We start from the raw sequence: 19613 nt of genomic DNA, 5'->3' as shown, positions 1-19613 counted from the left end.
GTATAGTCACTTTCATTTTACACATAGATATGAAGTATTTACCATATAATACGTGCTATGTGTAAATATATTAATTTTTTCTTTGAGGTGACTGTTGTGTTGATGTTTTATACAAGTTTTAAACTGTATAAGTATTTTTTATCTACAAATATGTTGGGTAGAGCATGGGTAGTTAGTGATGTGTGATAAAATAAAATTGATGAGAGGCCTCGATGTGTTTTGAGATCCAGTCATCTAGCGGAGTTTGGATGACGACCACGAACTTTCTAGACAGTCCAGTGGGAAACATTAGCAGGTCTGCAATGTGTAGGTGTTAATGAACTGAGAGTGTTCATTCGCTGTACTTTATCCCCCTCATGGTTGCCTTTAGGACATGTATGGCTGAGGAAACCCCTTAGCAGTAGTGTCCATCCCGATGATATTCTTTAGGCTAGGTCCCTTGTGAAAAGTGTTTAGGGACGTAAAGTGATGATAACGGGGACGGGTAATTAGGGTTATTGTTGATTGGTGAACTTAATAAGCTTATTATTATTGTGGATTGAAAACCCTATATGCTCACCAGGCTCCCAAGCCTGACCCACTCAGCTTTTTATGTTACAGGTAGTGGACCCCGAGCATAGTCGAAGGACAACAAGAGATTTTTGGATTATAGGCCAGTAGTTATAAATAACTGTTGAAAGGCTTATAATGTCTTGTTTATGCTTTTGATCTGTATCGGAGCATGACATCCCGAGGTTTTGATATATGTATGGAAAACATATACCTTCTTAATGAAGGGTTTTGATAAAATTTTATCATATGTTGTTCGGGGACCAATTCTGCAACATCTTTTAAAAAGATTTCTTTGATTTTATTTTAAAAAGCATAAATTAAATCGGTCTTTTCTGGCCGAGAAATTAGGGGATGTCACATAAACTACCACAATTTGTTTTTTTCTTTGAGGGCTCCTGTGATGATTGCCCCTTTATTTTGTTCCAGAATTTTTTTTGTTGTCGCTCTCTGTGGGTTATTTAGGGATAACTGTCATGAAGCCTTGACGAACTCCATGATCTATTAGGGTCTGTGCCAGACGCTTGGCGCTGTCAAAAGTAAGTGGATTTGCAGCTATTACGTTCCCTTGGATCTAAGGGGAGAGTCCCCAGATATATCTTTCCACTTTCTTACGTTCCGAGGTAACCATCTCGGGACATAAAATAGCCAGGTCACTAAATATGGCAGTGTATGCAGCAATATCAGAGTCCTTCATCGTCAAACCCCAGAGCTCCTGCTCTAGCTTTTGCACCTTGCCCCTCGGGCAATATTCTGCGAACATTAGTTCCTATAAGTCATCCCAACTCATGGCATTTGCTATTGGGAGAGTCAATGACTTGACTTGGCTATTCCACCAAGAGAGGGTTCTGTCTATAAAAGTGCATGTTGTGAATTTAACTTTGCTAGTTTTGGGTCACGTACATGTCTCAAATATTGATTCGGTCTTCTCAAACCAGCATGTTAAAGCAATGACACCTCCGGTTCCATCGAAGGATTTGGGTTTTGCGTCGTGAAATCTTTTTATCAACACTCCCTTGGGTATCCATGGATTTCTCCGTGGTTAGAAGGGTTGGCACCACTACCCGCTCTGCTAGTGCCACTTGTATTGATCTACATCATGGCGGCTGCCATGGCAGCGGTTACTGTTACTTGGAAAATAGAAGGGTCATACTGTTGGACTTCTTTGGAGACATCTTTCTTTATAATGATTAAAGAGGAAGTGATGATAAGTCCCCTATAGTTGTCATGAGTCAGGTGATAATGAACAAGATATATGTAACGACCCAATTTTCACGCCCAAAAATTTCATTTGAATTAAGGGGTTTGCAAAACATTAGTAGTAAAACATCATCCGGTCATATCATTTTATTAAAACATATCTCGTGTCTGAAAACCAAAGCATGAAAATAATAATAATGTCAGAGTACAATCCCAGAATATCTCATAATGCGGAAAACCAATGTGTGTGTATGATGTACCGCTACCGTGCCAGCTCCTTCCCCTTCGCTGAAGAGGTACCTGAAACAAAACTATAAACTGTAAGCACAAAGCTTAGTGAGTTCCCCCATCGTACCACATACCATACAATCACATCGCATACATACTGCCAGGCATTTGTGGGGTGCCCGACCTACCCGGTACGTCCATTCTGGGGTGCCGACCTACCCATGCGGCCATTCTGGGGTGCCGTCCTACCCGTGTCAAGCCATTCGGGGGCGCTGACCTACCCATGTCGAGCCATTCTGGGGTGTTGACTACCCTTCGATCCTAACAACCAAACCTCGGGGACTATTTCATCCCCTACTACTACTATCACATATATCATAGCATAATCTATTGTCAGACATATCTGGGGTGTCCGACCTACCCTTCGGTCCTAACAACCGAATCTCGGGGAATTTTCCCCCTCCTACTACCTTTATCTCATGTAACATATCATGTTAGCAGCTAAACATATCATGACATACTGTTAGGCATATTTGGGGTGCCTAACTTACCCTTCGGTCCTAACAACCGAACTTTATCACTATCACATATCATATCACGCTAGCATATAACATATTAGGTAGTAGCAACATAGATGAATATCACAAAGACAAGCATCTAACATACGATCCCTACTGGTGGGCCGACATTGTGGCCATAGACCCACCGCTACTAGAAGGTAAATCACCTCGTAGCAGCTGCTGAACTGTGCGGGAATCCTCTGACTACTGCCGATGCTGCTCCGGAAATCCTCCGGCTATAATTCCCACAAAACACTTAGTCATACACTGCTAACTATTCTTAGGGTAAAATGATCATTTTACGCCTGACCAAGTCAAAGTCAAAGTCAACTTCTAGTTGACCTGACTCGCCGAGTTCGCTCGCCAACTCGCCGAGTCCCTATCCTTCCATTAGACCTCATACCTGTCTCTACTCGTCAAGTTAGGCGATGACTCGACGATTTTTCCTTCAAAATAAACATCGACTAAATCCTCATCCGACTCGCCGAGTTGTATGAACAACTCGTCGAGTTCATCTTCATCCTTAAGAAGATTGCCTTGGACTCGCCGAGTCTGTTCATGCACTCGTTGAATCCCATGTATTTCTAGAACAATGGCTTAGTCCAGAACGTTGGGTCACTCCCTGTGACCCCCTTAAAACCTTTCCACACTCAACTGGGTCCTTATGACCCTCAACTGATGTGGGACAGAACCTCGGACTTGCCGAGTCCAAGAACGGACTCACCAAGTTGGTTACAACCACTCACTAAATCTTCGATTTCTGACATACAACCTTTGATCAAAAGATAGATCTAATCTTCTACCATCGATCTAGCACGTAAAGTTACAACCTTTACGTGCTTGCATGGGACTAAGAGCTTAAAAGGTCCTTAAACAAGCCCTCTCAAAGCATGGGGCCTTCTTTGAGTGCAAGAGCCACTCCTTTCTGCCTTGTAAACCCTCTAAGGGCCTAGATCCGGAACATCAACTCCAATCCATGCTTGCAATCATGGTTGGTGACCAAAATGGCTTAGAAAAGCCCTAAAACTTTACAAAATGGGATCTAGCAAATAGAAGAGCAAGATACAGACTTTTTACCTTCAATAAGCTGAAAATGGTGCACAAACTCGGATCCATTTAGCCTCCTCTTGTTCCTTCAACCTTTTCCTTCCCTCCTTGGATCACAAAAGCACCAAAGTCACTCCAAATGCCTTAGATTGCCTCAATAACGGCTAGGGTTTGCTATGGGGGTCTTCTGGGAGCAAATTAGACGAAGGAGGCCGAGTTAAGGCGTTTAAATAGGTTGCAAACCCTCAGATTAGGGTTTTTGTCCAAACAGGGTCTACTCGCCGAGTTCGGGACCCAACTCGTCGAGTCCATCGCTTACGTCCCGTATCCCTTCTCGCTTCTACTCGGCGAGTTGGACCTTCAACTCGCCGAGTCCAAGGCCAAAATGCAAAGTATTTAACAAAAGACTACGTACCAAGAACCAGGTGCTACAATATATCTTATCCTGACTGTTATAGTGTTCTATTAAGCGATTTACATTGGAAGCCTACTAATATAAGTAAACAATCGCCAACTTCATATATAGCAACACTTGTAAAGAATTTATATAGTGTGGCTCATACTGGGCCCCCCCTATAATCACCTAATGTATACAAATTATATATAACCAAGACTAAATAAACCTTCAAATGAGTGACTTACTCTAAGTCCATAACGAAACAAGGAACAGGAAGTAAAGCTAAATCACAAATTCTAAGTCTATAAAGTTTTAATTATATATAACTCTTACATATACACTTAATAATTATAGAGATACCAGCAAAGGTTCTTTATTTTCTCATGTTCGATTCTAGTAAGAAAGCCCTTATCGACTATTAGTATATCAAACTATAGAGGCCTAAATGTTCTTGTTCTAGTGTTGTAGGATCATAAAATACTCCTATAGTATTTTATTCTTTATGTTTGGTTCTAGAGTTTTCTCTTGTATAGAGTGCTGGTAAGTTTTAGACTTGTTGCAACACCACTATCACTCCCAAACACATGTTGGTCGTATCTCAAATAAATATATTTGATTAGGCTATATATATCCAAGATATGTTTACATAACTGTCTAGGTTTAACTGCATTGTCCAACATCTAAATACTTTTGTGTAGTTCTTACTACAAGATTGTTTCTGGTATGTATGTATGTTTGTATACTTCTTATAAAATACTTGGATTTTAAAAGTATACTTTTATTCGGAACACTTCAGCGCCATTGTGTTTATAGTTGTATATCTTGTAAGGTTTGATATACTCAGTTCACTAAAAACAATGGCTTGATACCAATCTGTCACACCCCCAAACCAGAACAGCGGAAATGGTCGGGGTGGAGGACGTCTCTGTATGGGAGTAGTATATTGTATTCGTGCCTGTATAAAAACTCTATAATTGTAAGTACCTAGATTCACCAGTTGTATTAAAATATTGTAATGTTGTTTCATTATTATTAAAACTATGTCACTACTAGAAAATAGCCCTTTAATGACGCGCAAACAATGACACTCGCTGATAGAGGACGCGCATTTGTGTGTGCCCTAAAAAATAATGTCAATTTTGTAAAATTTGAAGGATAGTAGACACGCATATGTGCGTGCCCTACAATTAGTGTCAGAAAAGAAAAAAAAATGCGGAGGGCGCCTTTCATAAAATGTGCGTCCTCTAAATGTGTTGCTTTATAATTTTAATGAAACACGCGTTTTTAAGGCGGGATTTCACCCACCTATTGAATCCCAAAAATTAAACCCCCCCGCCTCTTCCAACTAGCAAGAAAAAGCCCTAGGGCCTTCGTCTTCATGGCCGCCGCTTCAGAGAATGATACTGTTGATATCTCTACCGTAACAACAACCACCATCAATATATCCAGAAGCATCAGATCATGCCATTACACCTCAAACCATCTTCCCTGCAAACCATCAACTGCTATCTCACTTCACCTTTCTTCATCTAACAGAGCAGAAGGAAGAGGGAGATGGCGAACATAAAAGGGTCAAATAACAAAATCACACGAACCGATATTGATATTAATTCTAGGGCTTTTTTAAGACTCAAAACACTCGCTCACTCAGTGCTCTATAGCATCGATCCGGCGACCTGGCCTCACCTTCTGCAACCCCTTGCTCACTTCTCCTCATTGATGATCTCATGCTCACCTGACCTCAAATTCCTTTGTTTCAATCTTTTGCAGAAAGCCCAAATACATGCTCGCCCCGTTTTTGACGCTCAGAAACGGTAAAGGGAAAGCGCCTTGGTATGTGAGAAGATGTATTTTTGGGAAATAGGGGATTTTGGTTCTACGAGTTCTTATAACCCTAGGAATCAAGAACCCTGTATTCTCACACCAGATTCATAGTTGAAGTCTACCGGAGACTCGGAGAGGAAAGTGTACGGATGAGCCCAATGGGTCGGGGAATAGCAGAGGAAGCGCTAGTCCTTCTTCGTAGAAGACTAAGGCCTCGTTTGTTTTTTGGCAAACAGACTTTTTGGGCGCTTATATCTGCGGGCGGCTAGACGTTTCCTTTCATGATTGCATCCTCCGATCTCTCCACACCGGTCAAACCTCCTGCAGACATTGGTCCTTGATCCGCCTTCAACGATTCTTACTCTGCCTCCGTCACTCCACATCGCCGCCGCCGCCGGGTCATCAGGTACAATCTTTTTCGTCACTCTTCGTTCTCCTCTTTCGTTTCTCTTTTCTTATCTCCCTCTCAACTTGTATTATTACTTTAAACTCCATTAATGGTGAAATCCCATCTACCATTTTGTCAATTAAAAATCTTAATGTTGTTGATTTCTCGAATAAGTTCCTGATTATTTGTTTGATTTTGTTTTGTTTTCTACCGGATCTAATTGATTATGCTTTGTTTAAAATGTAAGTTTCTTCTTGTTTACTGCTCTTATACCAAAAAAGCATAAGCTATTTCCTGTTTGAACAAGTAATTTTCTTGTTTCTTCTTTGAAATCCCTTTAGCACCAAATCTGGCCATCAGGGGTATTAATGTCCAAAATTTGTAGTGTCCAATCTGTAATTTAGATGTGAATCTACTCCTTCAGTTGAATCATAATGAATAATTGCTTTGAATTAAGATTTAGGAACTTCTTATTATTGTATGTGGGGTTTTTTCTTTTCATCAGCTACATCTGTACATGAAAATGTCACTGATTCAATTTTTCGAAGCAAGCTAGGATATTGCAAAACAAGATTTATGATTTATCATCTCACACAAGACGCATAAAGCCATAAACAATCATCAATTACTACAGGGCTAGTAATTTTTTGATACCCTTTTCTCATCTTTAAGCTCATACTTTTTTGATACCCTTTTCTCATCTTTAAGCTCAACTTGTCTACTGTGCTCTCGCTTCAAAGCACTTGCTTCTTCTTGAAACCAACATCAGAATGATTGATTCCAAACTCAATTTGCTGTTTACTTTTTTTGTTAAGTACAATTTTACTTTATTTTTTTTTATCTCTCATGTTGCTGGTTGCCTTGAGATTTGAGTGGGTTGATAACATGTTGTCTCAATTACATGCGCTTTCTTATTACTTTGTTGGTGTTTTCAAAACTCATGTCAAACATTGACCTTTTTGCCCTTGGTTTTATTTTGTGTTACAGGTGCCTACTCTTGCTTCTAGTGTCATGATTGTAGTATCATTTATGGTTTTTGGTTTCTCCCTAGTGTAGTTTTGGTGTTTTGACGAATATGCCCTTTGATAAAATGACAAAAAAGATAACCCTTGGGTGTAACTCCCATGATGGCAATTAATGGCTACAAAAATAAAAACAAAATTTAGGTTTTTTTTTTAAAAAAAAAAGAAGACTTCATATATATTGGTAAACAAAATTTAGTTTTACCCATATAGGGTATCAAGGACAAGGTTACCTATTCCCATTGCATTGCTTTGTTTTTTGTTTTTACAATCTCTTTATTCCTACTACTCTCACTGCCTTCTATCATAGCATTCTACTTTTCAGTTATCTACTCAATTATAACATTATAATTTGGATGTCATTGATATAATTGGGTAGATTTTTCAAACTACAATGCTGGAATAGTAAATCAATATATGAAACTCGCTTGTTATTTCTCACATTTAACCCTTACAATATTTATTTTAAGTTTAGAATATTGGTCCTTATTTGAGGGATTTGTGACATTTTTGTTATGTTTATGTAGTCAAATAACGATTTAGTGTTTGGAGGCACTTGAGTTTTTACATGGATTAGGGCTTATACATTGTGATTTACAGCCTGAGAATATATTGGTGAAGAGTTACAGCAGAAGTGAAGTGAAAATGATTGATCTTAGAAGCAGTTGTTTTGAAACAGATCATCTTTGTTATTATGTCCAATCAAGGTCTTATCATGCACCAGAGGTTCTTTTAGGGCTTCCTTATGATAAAAAGATTGATGTTTGGTCACTTGGCTGCATTTTAGCTGAACTTTGTACTGGAAATGTACGTATCCCTTTTCTTTTTATCTTTTAAAATTTTAATATTTATACAAAATAATATGCATATAAATAAAATGAGGTGTATGAGTTTGTTTGTTTGTTTGTTTGTTTGTTGTAGGTTTTTTTTTTCCAGAATGATTCTCCTACTACTCTGCTTGCACGTGTGATTGGAATTATAAGTCAAATTGATCAAGAAATGCTTGTAAATGGAAAAGATACACACAAATACTTCACCAAAAACCATATGCTTTATGAGCATAATCAGGTACTATGATTATAATAGTTCTTGTATTAATATGTACATGTAATAATTTATTTAAGTTTTTATTGTTCAGGACACAAACAGATTGGAGTATCTAATCCAAAAAAAAGACATCTTTAAGGCACAGATTACCAATGGGTGATCAAGGATTCATTGATTTTGTCTCCCATTTATTTGTTTGATATAATATTAATCAGTCTTTTGCTTGATTTTCTACCTTTCTATAGCTCCTTTATCTAGCATTGGTAGGTCCTCCTAAATCTATATTGGACTGGACTCAAGAAAGTTCTACATTACCAACCCAAAATGCAACTAATCAAGTAATTTTTAGGAGAGAGAACTGGTGCTTTTTATGTCTAAAATACCGGGATTTTTTTTAGTTCTTTATGGCCCCTAAGAACTGGTGGCTTTTTATGTCTAAAATACCCTTTTTTTTAGTTTTTTTAGTTCTTTATGGCTTTTAACTTTTGCAGGCTTGTCAATTTCTTCGTATCATTACATTTTATTCAATTATACTTTTAAGACAATTTTACCCTTGTCTGTACTAATGTTCTATTTTGTGTATAATCTGGTTTGACTAGTGAATCAACTTCAGCAGCCTTGCATGCGGGAACTCCACAGGTGTGTTTGGAAAACTTTACCCTTGATTAGTATTAGTTACATTAATAGAAAAAGGAAGGGCAGTTTAGGAATTATTGATGGATGGCAATGGCATACATACCTACATACACAGGTAGTGTGTCCATTTATGCTGGATCAATTTTATTATGCAAAGAGGATGTTTTGGCATGGAGTTGCCCCTGAACACCTCAAGAGAAATCAATTGGTCCCACATGAAGATGATGATGTCAGAGAGCAATTGTTGTTGTCCACCAGAGACAAGAGCAGCAAGACATTTAGTTGCATTCTGATTCAATGAACAGAAACCAAAAAAAATGAGATATCAAAAAGGGTAAAATTGTCATTTGGATTATGGGCAAAAAGGCAAAATTTTTTATAATGCTATGTATATAACCTGCATCATATATGTCAATAGCGTTGCTCCTAATCGCCGATTTCTCATTCTTAATCAGTACTCTTTTTGATCTTCAGCAATCTTTATTTATTTGTGTATGTTTGTTCTTTGCTATTTAATTCCAATAGGTATGTAAGTTGGCTATTCTTATAACTTTATTTGCTGTTATTATAATATTTCTTATTCCCATTTTAGTCTAAGTCGGTTACACTATGGTTTTAATTTGCCAGAACCTGAAAGTATTATAATTCACTACTAGAAGCTTTTCTGGAAGTGGAAGATTACTATCTGGAGAGACATGAGCTACTCCTCAAGTCTCTGAACCTGATGTTCACACACACACCATCACTTTCTGGACCAATGGTTTCACTGTTAACGATGGTCCTTTGAGAAGACTTGATGATCCCCAAAATGCATCTTTCTTGGAGGTACCATATTAAGTTAATAACTTCTTTTCCTTTTTCCCAATTCCCTTTTTACCGTTACATGATGTGTTCTCTAATTTTCTTTAACAGAGCATAAGGAAATCAGAATGTCTAGAAGAGCTTAGGCTTGCAAAAGGAAGAGCTCCTGTTCATGCCAGTCTTGTAAGGAAGCTCGAAGACTACCCTGTTAGTAATCTTTCCCATTTCTTGATTTCTTATACAATCCTTCTAGGCTGTTTTTCTCCAATGCAAAACATGCAGGTTAACTCTTTGAATGTTTTGTTCAAATTTGAAAATCTTAAGGTCACAAACATTAAAGATAATATCATATGACACATGTAATTATGATCAACAGATAGAAGTTTGACAATGTCAACAGTGTTGACATCAGACAATATTAGTGATGAAGGAGCCATGAACACTCACACAACAGGTTAACATCAAATTTGGATTCATTGGACTTCTGTTGCACAAGTATCTTTGCTTGAAGATGAAATGCAGAGGGTAGAAAGAGTTAATGTAAGGAACACTGTTTAAAAGATTTATATTACATCCTCATTTTTATCAATCTGAATTTCATATAAATTTGTAACTAGAAATGTATCTATGACTTATTGATATATCTTAATTCTATTTTTTTTCTTTTTAGTTATATAATAATGATATTGCTGACTCTGCCTTTGGTTATTTTGACCAGGTTGCCCTCATGCTTGCAGGGATGGGTTCATCTGCAGATGTAGATACTGTGAGCAAGTTCATAGATTTAGAGTCCTTAATTGAGTGGTGTTACTAAGGAAGAGTGGAGATACTGTGAGTAGGGATGGGTTCATCAGCACAAATCTTGTTTATAGTGAGGCACACATTAGGTTATTAGAATTATTAGTTTGTAACTTTCTGTTACAACTTTTATTAATTTATTTTATCTTTCCATGGAATGATTATTTGTATGACATTAAATTTTATGCAATGGATTCTATTTTTTGTATATGATATTTTATTTTCTATTATGAAACATTAAATACAAATTTAATTTGAAAATAAGTAAATCTATAAATAATATTTTTTTTAAACATTTAAAATTATGATACGCAAAAATGTGTGTCATCTTCATTTATGACATGGCCTTTCTTGACAGGGGCTTCTTGATACGCATTGTGTGTCATTAACACGCGCGTCGTAAGGTTACGACACGCGAATGCATGTCGTCTTCCTTTATGACAGGGCCTTCCTTGATACGCATTGCGTGTCGTAAACGCGCGTCGTAATTGCGCGTCGTAAATGCGCGTCGTCTATAGACGACGCGCAAAAGCGCGTCGTCTCTCTTTATGACAGGGCCTTCCTTGACGCGCATTTGCGCGTCGTCTGAGCCTTTTACGACGCGCAATGAGCGTCGTAATAGGCTGTTTTTCTTGTAGTGTGTGAAGTTGTTTACTTATTCATACACTAATCGTATTCTTCAATACCAAATTATGAGTTATTATAACCATACTTGATGACCTAAGATGGCTTGAAACGACGTTCTTCAGGCGTCGGAATAGTTAGACATTTGTCACCCCAGGTCTGCCGACCTAACGTTAGCTAACAGTTAAGGTGCGGGATTGTCAGTCCCGTATAGATCTATGCACAAATTCACGCTCTCCCTCCTGGATACCCTGGTTATAATTTCAGGGCATGATTGGTACTTAGGTAAGTACTTGAAGTGTGTCTCATAAAACTATAATGACGGTTACGTGTAAAATAACTAAAAATCACTTTAAAATGAATAACTACATATAAGATCCATAAACTATACCTAATATAGTTTATATGTTTGTTACTGTAGTAAAATCTAACTTAGTAATAATAGTACTTATGCTCCATAAACTATACCAATTATAGTTTATATGTTCGTTTGTGTTGTACCTCTGTATTTTGTAACAATGATATACGTGTTCCATAACCCATATAGTTTATAAGTATGTTCTTGTATTGTTTCTTGAATTAGTAGAGTAGTAAGGATGTTCCATAAACTATACCTATTATAGTTTATAAGTGTGTTCCTTTGTAATGTAAATACTTCTGAAAATTCTCCTTTGCTCAACATGTTACAAAGGTTTAAAGGCTTGTACTCATATATATATATATATATATATATATATATATATATATATATATATATATATATATATATATATATATATATATATATATGTAGCATATATAATTGAAACCAAAAAGGCAGTCAGACAAGTGAATTTTCCCTAAGCCCACAACCAAACATAGAATTGGAGTTAAGGCGAAAACACCATTCCTAAGCCTGTTGAATCTCATATATATATATATATATATATATATATATATATATATATATATATATATATATATATATATATATATATATATATACACACACGTTTGAAATCGTTTGAATGTTCACAGAAAAATTAATCGTGGTGTACTTGTATTCCCCCCTATAAACATGGAAAAATAGTGAAAACGTAGGGGTATGAACTCACCTCTAGTGCGTGTTCGCGTTCGGATAGCGAAAATGTAGCGACGATCCTCGGGCTAGTGTACGTGAAGATAGTCGTATCATAAAAATATTATATCTGACGTCGTATTTAAATTAATAAGATATTAGTTTAAATAATAAATTAAATAGTGATTTAAATAACAATTCAAGTGTTAAACAACACTTTAATTATATAAGAAATACTTACAAATAGCCTTTGGAATTATTTCGAATATTGCTAGGCGTTTTCGGTGTGCTTGAGGAGTTTTCGGTGAGTTTGGGGGGGGGGGGGGGGGGGGGGGTTCCAGTGGGATATGAATTTTTGGTGGTGTTCTTGATGAAATTATGAAGATTTAAAGATGGGATGAATGTTTTTGAGGATCTTATGAAGATTTGAAGGATTTCGATTAAAGATTTGAAGATTTCTTATGATACTTGAGAGAATTCTGATGATTTTAGAGATAAAAATGGGAGTGTTTTCGGTTTAAAAAGTCAGAAATGAAGTATGTTTACGACTAAACACTTATATATAAAGAGGGTTGCCGGTCCTAATGGGCCTCAAACCTTTGTTTTCGGTCCAATATAATGGGCTTGATAGAGTTTTTGGTGGAAAGGTAGCCCAAAAGAATAGTTTTCGATCAAAAAGTGGGACCTTCGCATGTTGATTTCGGTGCTGACCAGAATCAGTTTTCTGTCCGAAGTGTGTGGGTCCCTTGCCTGACGTTCTCGGCCTCACATAGTACCACAAGAAGGGTTTTCGGTTGGGTGGTAGGACCCATGCGAGGGTTCTTGATTGAGTGTGTTTTTATTTCAAACCTTAAAAACACTTAGATAAAAACATCATTTATATATTTTAATGATAGAGTTTTTGGTGAAAACGTAGCCCAAAAGAAGAGTTTTCGATCAAAAAGTGGGACCTTTGCATCCTGATTTCATTGCTGACTGGAATCAGTTTTCGGTCCGAAGTGGGTGGGTCCCCCGCCTGACGTTCTCGGTCTTGCATCATACAACAAGAAGGGTTTTCGGTTGGGTGGTAGGACCCATGTGAGGGTTCTTGGTTGAGTGGGTTTTTATTTCAAACTTTAAAAAACACTTAGATAAAAACATCATTTATATATTGTAAATCGTATTTAACCCTTATGAACTTAACATAATAAATAAAACATGAATTTTATTTAGAGAGTTTGATTTCTATTGACTTTTTTGACTTGCAAAATAATGGGTTGTTACACTGGTTCATGCTTTTCTCTTGTTCTTGGTGAACACGAAGCTTGGAATCAATCTGCATTACTTCAACGATTAAAGGCATTTTCTATCATTGGTTACCATGAATTGTGTTTTAGTTCGATATATTTGATCTGGTTTGTGTGACAACCCAGAATTTCCATTCTGAATCAACCATTTGAAGCCAATAGAAGCTAGTCCAGTTTCAATGAATTTCAGACTTTTCCGAATAAGTTTGTGTGCATTAGGATTTACGTTTAAGGAGATATCAGGAGAGTGGATGCTCATGGGATTGTGAAACTTGAGCATTTCAAAACTTCATAATGTTAGAGTCTAAGTCCGGAATAAAAATATTTTCTGCCAAAAATATTTCAGGATTATAAATAGATTTCTGAACTAAATTCATTCATTATTCACATTTCCAACTAGAGAAAAGCCGTTTTCACTCTCATGGATCTTCAGGTTTTCATCCCAAATCGTGAGTACACTTCTCTAGTTGTGTTATAATGCTTGTTTTATGCTTATTAACATAGAATGTATGTCAAATATATGAGATCTGGGAGTTTACCGCCCAAGAACGTTCTTGGGGAGTAAACTCCAAAATGAAGCTTAAAGGCCATCTAGTCCCATTTCCTTGTTAGGTAACTAGCTTAGGGTATTATGTATGATCATTTGGAGACTTTAACACATCAAAAACACCCTTAAAGGGAGTTTACGTCCAAGAGAATGCTCTTAGGCCGTAAACACCAAATAAGGGCACCAAAGTGTGCCTAGGGTCCTCCATAGCCTTAAACAAATGCCTAGAAAGTATTCTACTTGTATTAGGGACATGTAATCAACGTAGAATCACCAAAGTTTGGGAGTTCACGGCCCAAGAATATCTTAGGCCGTAAACTCCCTTGAACATGCTAAAATGGTTTGAAACACCTCCTAAAGATTAGACTTCAATTAGGACAAGTACCCTAAAGTGTTTGAAGCCTAGAAAACATAAGGATTCACAAGGAAAAAGGAGTTTACGGCCAAGATAGACTCTTGGGCCGCAAACACCTATAAAGGGGTCAAATGACACCCTAACTCGTTCCGTATGCCTAGAACCCAACATAGATCATTACCTAGAAATGTTTGAGACTTGAAAGCACCATAAAAACCCTCCCAAGGGAGTTTACAGCCGTAAACTCCAAGGGAATATGGTCTCTGGGCCGTAAACTCCCCAAAGTAGTTAATATGGCACCCAAACACTTGTTATAGCCTTGAAACAATTCACCACTAGAGTTGTAATAATTCTAAGCACCATTTAGAGCCTTGGTTGAGAGTTTACGGCCAGGCGTTTACTCCCCTGGGCAGTAAACTCCAAAAAAATATGGTCATTAGACCTTAAACTCCCATTAGGGGCATTGCACTCCTTTGTTGCAACCCATTAGCCTCCTAGCACTTAACCAAAAGTGTTTTCCTCGCGTTTAAATGTTTATACTTGTATAATTAGTGTTTTAATCACTAATTATTTATATACATATGTTTTCATATGTAATTAGGATCATTGTGTGTGTCTAAGTCTTCACTTGACACCAATCACTTATCCGATCCTTCCGTACGATAACAGTCCGTTCAATTCCAGTCACTTACTGCAGGTGAGTTCATACCCCTTAACTAATGTTTTAAACTATTTTTAAATGTTTTATGGGGGGGATACAAGTAGAATCATGCTAGTTATTATATCAATCACATGTGATTAATAAGTAGAATTATGCTACTTATTACATCAATCACATGTGATTAATATGCAACATTCATATAATTTACTACACGTTAGCCGTTTTACCAAACAGTTTTCCTTCAAATGATTTTTATAAACATTTTATATGTTTTAAACTCCTTATTACACTGTACCTTGTACTCAGTATACTACAATTCAAACTTATTTACAATTGTGTTTCAAACAAATGTTTCCTTATACTAAACTGTTTTATCAAACTTATGCCTTCAAATTGTTTTATAGATTGACATCAAGTCGATCTTTTCTTAAAATAATAATTATGTTTCAAATGTCTTACAAAACTTATTTATGATTTTATATTATAAATTGCATGTCTCTATATGTATAGTTATATAAGAAATGTTTAAAAGACTTAGGAAGGTTATCCACCCTATTTCCTTTTCGCGCTTGAGATGTGGTCTGGTGGGATATCGGGTACTCGTCCGAAAGTCGTTTAAATATTAGTTATATATCATGTGTACATATATAGCCATAAAAGGTCCTTCCAGTTCATCATATGCCCTTGGGTAGCAAGGGTATACATCCATGTCCATACGTACCAGTTAGATTACTAGTAAGCTACCATATGGGTAGTTTAGGAAGATACTAGAACTATTACTAGAGCACAATATCCTACAATGAGTCAGTTCATTCATGAGTCAATACTTTCTAGAACATTACAGTACATTACTATACTTGCTAGGTAGAGAGCACGTACATTACAGATAGAACAGTTCGTTACATTACACTTACATTAATACGCTAATAAAATTATGATCCAATGTATGGGAGGATGCCTTAATTGTCATGACCCGGGTTGTAGCCAGAGTCTCTTGAAGGGAGAGCGTGAGTTTGTGTATAGATCTATACTGGATTGACTATCCTACACCTTGCTGCTAGCTACAGCAGGACCGACAGGTCTGCGGGTGCCAAATGTCATACCTTATTTTCGACTATACGTTGTCGTTGTTACCAGTCTATAGTATGGTGCAATTTATCACATAATGCCTTAATATAAATCCGGTTTAAGGTACTTAGTACGGCAGTAGTTCTTATAGCACTACACCATAGTACTATTTCATTTTCCCATTTCATTCACTTCGTGAACATTCACATGACGCACGGTAATGTAGAGACTATATTTTTGTTAATGATAGTTATACTTGGCAAAATACATACTCTTACACGAGACACACATCCAGACACTAGATGCCTTGGTAGAAGGCTACATTCATAATAGTTAGGTCTTGGTAGAAGACACCTTCTTATACTAGTAGGAATCATAGGGATTTCTAGGCTTTTTCAAATGTTTACAGTTGTTTTACAAACATTTTCATACTTACAATTTATACATACAAATTCTTACATACAAATACTTACTTACAAATTAAGACACTAAAAGACTTATGATCTCACCAGCTTCAAAGCTGATACTCGCTTTCAAAATTACTTGTATCCTCAGGTCATCATAGACAGGTACCGATGCAAGGAGAAAGGAAGATGGAGCTTGTTCAAGACTTATCTTTCATTTTGAATTATGCTTTAGTGTTTATCAAAATTTGACAGAACACATTTGTATAATAATTATATTATTAATGCAATGGATGATGTTGTTGCTTGTTTACTACTTTACATTGTTGTTGATATTATACATGACGTCCTCTGCCCCAGAACGTTTCCGCCGTTCTTAGTTTTGGGGTGTGACAGTTTGCTCATTCTTTTATAGACAGTGTTGAGGGACGGATTTCTCAAAAAAAGGAAGTTTGTTTATGCCCTTCAATTCAAGAGATTTGATGAATCGAGTCTTTATCTTTTTCTGAAAATGTTTCAAAAATATCGCTTTTAGAATATTTTTCTTTTGACTAGCTCTTTTTTTAACCTTATATTATTTATTACTTTATCTTGTACAACATTAAATGAATTAACGTTGAACTTCAAAGTTCTAGACTGCAACTCTGCTCTATGATATGGAAGTTGAACAACTTTTTGTTGATGAGTTGACACCGTTTATGATTCACGCTAATTCCACCTTAGCATGACTGAAACACTCCATTATCTCCTCATTCTTCTTGATAAAACTTAACATTTCACTATGATATACCACACTGATGAAAGTTTGAAACTTTATGCTGATGGTTAGTCTATGTACCATAGGCTATTATATGCACCAACCCTTTCTTGCCCATAAATTAGACACATCATTCCATTCTTTCCCTTTATTCTTCTAACAAAAGTGGTTAATGAGACCACATTTAAAACCATATGTTAATGAGAGCTCGCAATACTATGTCAGTGATTGGTAGTTTTAAACCTATACTATTAGGAGATATCACAAAATCACTGGATTACCAGCTGCAACTCTGATATACTGATTGCTTCCATTGATGTTTATTGCCACTAATGCAATGTCTCACTAATGTAACTCACTTGTCTCAAGGGTAACCTTTAGATGATGATTAATAGATTTATCAATATCTTGGGTTACTAGATTTTTACGGTGCCGACCTTTTCAATCATGATTACATAAAAGGGAAGAAAATTTATGGATAAATTGGGAAAATTCTCACCCAGGTCACTTTCACAATTCATTCAAGCAGCTGATTTTCTCTCTTGAAAAAGGGATTCTCAATCATCATCGTCCTCAATCTCTCATCATGTCAAAGGTTCTGCATGAGTTTGCACCTAACACTAATGTCGTCAAACGCCCTCATGCCCCTGATTCCCCCATTGTCATTCAAGCAAACAATGTGAAATTCTCTGATGTTATCCCGAAACAGTTCATGAACTCATGACATGAAGAATTCGTTAACTACGTCAATAGCTACCCTATTCAATATATGCCTTTTACGACATCTCAGACCATTCTACCGTAAGCAAGTACATGAATTCTATTATTCCTGCTCTGTTGATTCTAGTGCTCAAACCATTATCGGAACCATTGGAGATGGTCAATCTAGGGTTACTATCAATGCATAATCTTTTCAAGCTGCTCTTCGTCTACCTCGATTAGAAAATTATTTTGAAATTCCCTCTAAAGAAAGATGTAGATCCGTTCGTGCAACATTAGGGTATAACTTTTCCCTTTAGGGCACCACTCGTGATCTACTCAAATACACTCTTCGTCAGTGTTATGGCGTAGGGTGGAAGTACTTATCAGGGGTAATTGGTAAACGCCTTGGACACAAAGCTGGGAGCTAAGATTAATTGAATGTACTTGAGCAAAGAATTTTGTATTTCATGGTGTGCAACAAAAGAATGGACTTTGCTTAACTTTTTCTTGATCAATTGATTGAATTTATCACTGGGAGCAAGAAGTCAACATATGTTACTTATCCTCGTTGGTTTGGTCTAATCTTGGCTTGTAATGAAGGGGTTACAATATTAGTCATGGATTCATCATTCACATTCCTGTCTCTCCTCAAAGATCATCAATGTTGCTCCTTCTGATGGAGAAAAGCATATTACCCAGAGAATGGCAAATTCGATTGCAAATTCCTACATTGTTGAACACTATGAAACTAAAGAAGAGGATGATGGTGAAGATAACGAGGAAGCCGTTGATGATGAAGAAGAAGCTAAAGATGAAAAAGATGAACTTGAAACTGATAAGGGAGACGCCTCTGCTCGGGGAATGAATTCTCTTCCGAGATTGAATAATCTCAGTTGATTTTCGTCTACTTCTTCATCCACGCCCTCTGCAGATGATATCGTACAACGTGGATCAATCCCACCTCAAATGGAAACTACTGATATACTGATTCAATATGTGAATCCTCCAAGCTCAGGGTCTCCTTCCGTTCAAGCCATAATTGTTCCTCCAATGCCAACTCCCCTTTAGGAAATTTCTATTTATCAGGGGGACAATTTCTATTTATGACCTTTGGTGATGACGATGATGATAATATGGTTATTGAAGATAACCCCCCCCCCCCCCCACCACAAAAAAAAATTATCTCCAAGTCATAATCCTCCACCTCCACCTCTATCATCACATCCGCCTCCACTTCCTCGTCCTACATCTCATCCTCCTCCTTGCACTCCTTCTCCGTCACCTGGCTCCCCTCCCCAAACTGAAGATGCCAAAATGGGGAGAATAGTCAATAGAGAAATGATCAACAAATGGTAACCACAACACCTCCATCTCTTCCTAAAATTTCTGAATTAGGAAGGGATGATGATCAAAAGGAAATCGTTGTAGTCAAAAAAGAAAGCCACATCCCAAATACTGATGCAACAAACAATGATCAACCTATCCTAGACGTTGGTGATCAATCTAAAACTAATGAGTATGAAGGGTTTCTTAATTTAGGGTTTATGGCTCAATTTGTTGTTCCTTTGAGTGTTGTTATCCCTAATTCATAGTTTTAGGGGGGATTCCCCAAGGAACCAACAACGACATGGAGTCGGATGATGAATAACTCAATC

At 36.9% G+C, this 19613-nt stretch overlaps 1 pseudogene; it reads left to right on the top strand.

The window, feature by feature from the left end:
* The first annotated feature begins 7609 nt into the window (after positions 1-7609).
* LOC111895116 (uncharacterized) lies at positions 7610-18855 on the top strand (annotated as a pseudogene).
* The last annotated feature ends 758 nt before the right edge of the window (positions 18856-19613 follow it).

The sequence above is a fragment of the Lactuca sativa genome, chromosome 7 (assembly GCF_002870075.4).
Source record: "Lactuca sativa cultivar Salinas chromosome 7, Lsat_Salinas_v11, whole genome shotgun sequence".
NCBI classification, from domain to species: Eukaryota; Viridiplantae; Streptophyta; class Magnoliopsida; order Asterales; family Asteraceae; genus Lactuca; species Lactuca sativa.
The sequence above is the reverse complement of the archived record's forward strand: the minus strand, read 5'-3'. Positions and strand labels throughout refer to the sequence as shown.